Source organism: Triticum urartu, chromosome 7, assembly GCF_003073215.2.
Source record: "Triticum urartu cultivar G1812 chromosome 7, Tu2.1, whole genome shotgun sequence".
NCBI lineage: Eukaryota > Viridiplantae > Streptophyta > Magnoliopsida > Poales > Poaceae > Triticum > Triticum urartu.
Genome location: NC_053028.1, coordinates 438,470,215 through 438,477,550, shown reverse-complemented (window position 1 = coordinate 438,477,550; position 7,336 = coordinate 438,470,215).

Genomic DNA, 7,336 nt, shown 5'->3' with positions numbered 1-7,336 from the left:
ATCCCTCTGGAAATTCATGGTCCAGCACCTCATCGGTGAAACTATTGGAAATATGCCCTAGAGGTAATAATAAAAGGATTATTATTGTATTTCCTTGTTCATGATAATTGTCTTTTATTCATGCTATAATTGTGTTATCCGGAAATCGTAATACATGTGTGAATACTTAGACACCAACATGTCCCTAGTAAGCCTCTAGTTAACTAGCTCGTTGATCAACAGATAGTCATGGTTTCCTGACTATGGACATTGGATGTCATTGATAATGAGATCACATCATTAGGAGAATGATGTGATGGACAAGACCCAATCCTAAACTTAGCACAAGATCGTATAGTTCGTTTGCTAGAGTTTTTCCAATGTCAAGTATCTTTTCCTTAGACCATGAGATCGTGTAACTCCCGGATGCCGTAGGAGTGCTTTGGGTGTACCAAACGTCACAACGTAACTGGGTGACTATAAAGGTATACTACGGGTATCTCCGAAAGTGTCTGTTGGGTTGACACGGATCAAGACTGGGATTTGTCACTCCGTATAACGGAGAGGTATCTCTGGGCCCACTCGGTAATGCATCATCATAATGAGCTCAAAGTGACCAAGTGTCTGGTCACGGGATCATGCATTACGGTACGAGTAAAGTGACTTGCCGGTAACGAGATTGAACGAGGTATTGGGATACCGATGATCGAATCTCGGGCAAGTAACATACCGATTGACAAAGGGAATTGTATACGGGGTTGCTTGAATCCTCGACATCGTGGTTCATCCGATGAGATCATCAAGGAGCATGTGGGAGCCAACATGGGTATCCAGATCCCGCTATTGGTTATTGACCGGAGAGCCATCTCGGTCATGTCTACATGTCTCCCGAACCCGTAGGGTCTACACACTTAAGGTTCGGTGACGCTAGGGTTGTAGAGATATGAATATGCAGTAACCCGAAAGTTGTTCGGAGTCCCGGATGAGATCCCGGACGTCACGAGGAGTTCCGGAATGGTCCGGAGGTGAAGAATTATATATAGGAAGTGCTATTTCGGCCATCAGGACAAGTTTCAGGGTCACCGGTATTGTACCGGGACCACCGGAAGGGTCCCGGGGGGTCCACCGGGTGGGGCCACCTATCCCGGAGGGCCCCACGGGCTGAAGTGGGAGTGGAACCAGTCCCTAGTGGGCTGGTGCGCCCCCCTTGGGCCTTCCCCCTGCGCCTAGGGTTGGGAACCCTAGGGTGGGGGGCGCCCCACTTGCCTTGGGGGGCACTCCACCCCCCTTGGCCGCCGCCCCCTTGGGAGATTGGATCTCCAGGGCCGGCGCCCCCCCTTGGGGACCCTATATATAGGGGGGAGGGAGGGCAGCCGAACCCTTGAGTCTTGGCGCCTCCCTCTCCCCTGCTACACCTCTCCCTCTCGTAGTAGATCGGCGAAGCCCTGCTGCGGTGACCCCTGCATCCACCACCACCCCGTCGTGCTGCTGGATCTTCATCAACCTCTCCTCCCCCCCTTGCTGGATCAAGAAGGAGGAGACGTCACGCTGACCGTACGTGTGTTGAACACGGAGGTGCCGTCCGTTCGGCGCTAGGATCTCCGGTGATTTGGATCACGTCGAGTATGACTTCCTCATCCCCGTTCTTTGAACGCTTCCGCGCGTGATCTACAAAGGTATGTAGATGCAATCCGATCACTCGTTGCTAGATGAACTCATAGATGGATCTTGGTGAAACCGTAGGAAAATTTTTGTTTTCTGCAACGTTCCCCAACAGTGGCATCATGAGCTAGGTCTATGCGTAGTTCTCTTTGCACGAGTAGAACACAATTTGTTGTGGGCGTAGATGTTGTCAACTTTCTTGCCGCTACTAGTCTTATTTTGCTTCAACGGTATTGTGGGATGAAGCGGCCCGGACCAACCTTACACGTACGCTTACGTGAGACCGGTTCCACCGACTAACATGCACTAGTTGCATAAGGTGGCTGGCGGGTGTCTGTCTCTCCCACTTTAGTTGGAGCGGATTCGATGAAAAGGGTCCTTATGAAGGGTAAATAGAAGTTGAAAAATCACGTTGTGGCTTTCACGTAGGTAATAAAACGTTCTTGCTAGAACCCTATTGCAGCCACGTAAAACTTGCAACAACAATTAGAGGACGTCTAACTTGTTTTTGCAGGCAAGTGCTTTGTATGTGATATGGCCAAAGTTGTGATGAATGATGAATGATATATATGTGATGTATGAGATGTTCATGCTATTGTAATAGGAATCACGACTTGCATGTCGATGAGTATGACAACCGGCAGGAGCCATAGGAGTTGTCTTTATTTTTTGTATGACCTGCGTGTCATTGAGAAACGCCATGTAAATTACTTTACTTTATTGCTAAACGTGTTAGCCATAGTAGTAGAAGTAATAGTTGGCGAGCAACTTCATGGAGACACGATGATGGAGATCATGATGATGGAGATCATGGTGTCATGCCGGTGACAAGATGATCATGGAGCCCCAAGATGGAGATCAAAGGAGCTATGTGATATGGCCATATCATGTCACTATTATTATTTGATTGCATGTGATGTTTATCATGTTTTTGCATCTTGTTTACTTAGAACGACGGTAGTAAATAAGATGATCCCTCATAATAATTTCAAGAAAGTGTTCCCCCTAACTGTGCACCGTTGCGACAGTTCGTTGTTTCGAAGCACCACGTGATGATCGGGTGTGATAGATTCTAACGTTCACATACAACGGGTGTAAGACAGATTTACACATGCAAACACTTAGGTTGACTTGACGAGCCTAGCATGTACAGACATGGCCTCGGAACACAGAAGACCGAAAGGTCGAGCATGAGTCGTATAGAAGATACGATCAACATGAAGATGTTCACCGATGTTGACTAGTCCGTCTCACGTGATGATCGGACACGGCCTAGTTAACTCGGATCATGTTATACTTAGATGACTGGAGGGATGTCTATCTAAGTGGGAGTTCATTGAATAATTTGATTAGATGAACTTAATTATCATGAACTTAGTCTAAAATCTTTACAATATGTCTTGTAGATCAAATGGCCAACGTTGTCCTCAACTTCAACGCGTTCCTAGAGAAAACCAAGCTGAAAGACGATGGCAGCAACTATACGGACTGGGTCCGGAACCTGAGGATCATCCTCATAGCTGCCAAGAAAGATTATGTCCTACAAGCACCGCTAGGTGACGCACCTGTCCCCGCAGAACCAAGACGTTATGAACGCTTGGCAGACACGTGCGATGATTACTCCCTCGTTCAGTGCGGCATGCTTTACAGCTTAGAACCGGGGCTCCAAAAGCGTTTTGAGAGACACGGAGCATATGAGATGTTCGAAGAGCTGAAAATGGTTTTCAAGCTCATGCCCAGGTCGAGAGATATGAAGTCTCCGACAAGTTCTTCAGCTGTAAGATGGAGGAAAACAGTTCTGTCAGTGAGCACATACTCACTATGTCTGGGTTACATAACCGCTTGACTCAGCTGGGAGTTAATCTCCCGGATGACGCGGTCATTGACAGAATCCTTCAGTCGCTTCCACCGAGCTACAAGAGCTTTGTGATGAACTTCAATATGCAGGGGATGGAAAAGACCATTCCTGAAGTATTTGCAATGCTGAAATCAGCAGAGGTAGAAGTCAAAAAGGAACATCAAGTGTTGATGGTGAATAAAACCACTAAGTTCAAGAAAGGCAAGGGTAAGAAGAACCTTCAAGAAGGACGGCAAGGGAGTTGCCGCGCCCGGCAAGCAAGCTGCCGGGAAGAAGCCAAAGAATGGACCCAAGCCCGAGACTGAGTGCTTTTATTGCAAGGAAAGTGGTCACTGGAAGCGGAACTGCCCCAAATACTTAGCGGACAAGAAGGCCGGCAAAACGAAAGGTATATGTGATATACATGTATTGATGTGTACCTTACCAGTACTCGTAGTAGCTCCTGGGTATTTGATACCGGTGCAGTTGCTCACATTTGTAACTCAAAACAGGAGCTGCGGAATACGGAGACTGGCGAAGGACGAGGTGACGATGCGCGTCGGGAATGGTTCCAAGGTCGATGTGATCGCCGTCGGCACGCTACCTCTACATTTACCTACGGGATTAGTTTTAAACCTCAATAATTGTTATTTAGTGCCAGCTTTGAGCATGAACATTGTATCAGGATCTCGTTTAATTCGAGATGGCTACTCATTTAAATCCGAGAATAATGGTTGTTCTATTTATATGAGAGATATGTTTTATGGTCATGCTCCGATGGTGAATGGTTTATTCTTAATGAATCTCGAGCGTAATGCTACACATATTCATAGTGTGAATACCAAAAGATGTAAGGTTGATAATGATAGTCCCACATACTTGTGGCACTGCCGCCTTGGTCACATAGGTGTCAAACGCATGAAGAAGCTCCATGCAGATGGACTTTTAGAGTCTCTTGATTACGAATCATTTGACACGTGCAAACCATGCCTCATGGGTAAAATGACCAAGACTCCGTTCTCAGGAACAATGGAGCGAGCAACCAACTTATTGGAAATCATACATACTGATGTGTGCGGTCCAATGAGTGTTGAGGCTCGCGGTGGCTATCGTTATGTTCTCACCCTCACTGATGACTTGAGTAGATATGGGTATGTCTACTTAATGAAACACAAGTCTGAGACCTTTGAAAAGTTCAAGGAATTTCAGAGTGAGGTTGAGAATCAACGTGACAGGAAAATCAAGTTCTTGCGATCAGATCGTGGGGGAGAATACTTGAGTCACGAATTTGGCACACACTTAAGAAAATGTGGAATAGTTTCACAACTCACGCCGCCTGGAACACCTCAGCGTAATGGTGTGTCCGAACGTCGTAATCGCACTCTATTGGATATGGTGCGATCTATGATGTCTCTTACCGATTTACCGCTATCATTTTGGGGCTATGCTTTAGAGACTGCCGCATTCACTTTAAATAGGGCTCCGTCAAAATCCGTTGAGACGACACCGTATGAATTATGGTTTGGGAAGAAACCTAAGCTGTCGTTTCTAAAAGTTTGGGGATGCGATGCTTATGTCAAGAAACTTCAACCTGAAAAGCTCGAACCCAAGTTGGAAAAATGCGTCTTCATAGGATACCCTAAAGAAACTATTGGGTATACCTTCTACCTCAGATCCGAAGGCAAGATCTTTGTTGCCAAGAATGGATCCTTTCTAGAGAAGGAGTTTCTCTCGAAAGAAGTAAGTGGGAGGAAAGTAGAACTTGATGAAGTATTACCTCTTGAACCGGAAAATGGCGCAACTCAAGAAAATGTTCCTGAGGTGCCTGCACCGACTAGAGAGGAAGTTAATGATGATGATCATGAAACTTCGATCAAGTTGCTACTGAACTTCGAAGGTCCACAAGGACACGTTCCGCACCAGAGTGGTACGGCAACCCTGTCTTGGAAATCATGTTGTTAGACAACGGTGAACCTTCGAACTATGAAGAAGCGATGGCGGGCCCGGATTCCGACAAATGGCTGGAAGCCATGAAATCCGAGATAGGATCCATGTATGAAAACGAAGTATGGACTTTGACTGACTTGCCCGTTGAGCGGCGAGCCATAGAAAATAAATGGATCTTTAAGAAGAAGACAGACGCGGATGGTAATGTGACCATCTATAAAGCTCGGCTTGTCGCTAAGGGTTATCGACAAGTTCAAGGGGTTGACTACGATGAGACTTTCTCACCGGTAGCGAAGCTGAAGTCCGTCCGAATCATGTTAGCAATTGCCGCATTCTATGATTATGAGATATGGCAAATGGACGTCAAAACGGCATTCCTTAATGGTTTCCTTAAGGAAGAATTGTATATGATGCAGCCGGAAGGTTTTGTCGATCCTAAGAATGCTGACAAGGTGTGCAAGCTCCAACGCTCGATTTATGGGCTGGTGCAAGCATCTCGGAGTTGGAACATTCGCTTTGATGAGATGATCAAAGCGTTTGGGTTTATGCAGACTTATGGAGAAGCCTGCGTTTACAAGAAAGTGAGTGGGAGCTCTGTAGCATTTCTCATATTATATGTAGATGACATACTTTTGATGGGAAATGATATAGAGCTTTTGGACAGCATTAAGGCCTACTTGAATAAGAGTTTTTCAATGAAGGACCTTGGAGAAGCTGCTTATATATTAGGCATCAAGATCTATAGAGATAGATCAAGACGCCTCATAGGTCTTTCACAAAGCACATACCTTGATAAGATATTGAAGAAGTTCAATATGGATCAGTCTAAGAAGGGGTTCTTGCCTGTGTTGCAAGGTGTGAAATTGAGCTCAGCTCAATGTCCGACCACGGCAGAAGATATAGAAGAGATGAGTGTCATCCCCTATGCCTCAGCCATAGGTTCTATTATGTATGCCATGCTGTGTACCAGACCTGATGTAAACCTTGCCGTAAGTTTGGTAGGTAGGTACCAAAGTAATCCCGGCAAGGAACACTGGACAGCGGTCAAGAATATCCTGAAGTACCTGAAAAGGACTAAGGAAATGTTTCTCGTTTATGGAGGTGACGAAGAGCTCGTCGTAAAGGGTTACGTCGACGCTAGCTTCGACACAGATCTGGATGACTCTAAGTCACAAACCGGATACGTGTATATTTTGAATGGTGGGGCAGTAAGCTGGTGCAGTTGCAAGCAGAGCGTCGTGGCGGGATCTACATGTGAAGCGGAGTACATGGCAGCCTCGGAGGCAGCACATGAAGCAATTGGTGAAGGAGTTCATCACCGACCTAGGAGTCATACCCAATGCGTCGGGGCCATCAAACTCTTTTGTGACAACACTGGAGCTATTGCACTTGCCAAGGAGCCCAGGTTTCACAAGAAGACAAGGCACATCAAGCGTCGCTTCAACTCCATTCGTGAAAATGTTCAAGATGGAGACATAGATATTTGTAAAGTACATACGGACCTGAATGTAGCAGATCCGTTGAACTAAACCTCTCCCTAGAGCAAAACATGATCAACACCAGAATTCCATGGGTGTTCGATTCATCACAATGTAACTAGATTATTGACTCTAGTGCAAGTGGGAGACTGTTGGAAATATGCCCTAGAGGCAATAATAAAAGGATTATTATTATATTTCCTTGTTCATGATAATTGTCTTTTATTCATGCTATAATTGTGTTATCCGGAAATCGTAATACATGTGTGAATACTAGACACCAACATGTCCCTAGTAAGCCTCTAGTTGAACTAGCTCGTTGATCAACAGATAGTCATGGTTCCTGACTATGGACATTGGATGTCATTGATAACGAGATCACATCATTAGGAGAATGATGTGATGGACAAGACCCAATCCTAAACATAGCACA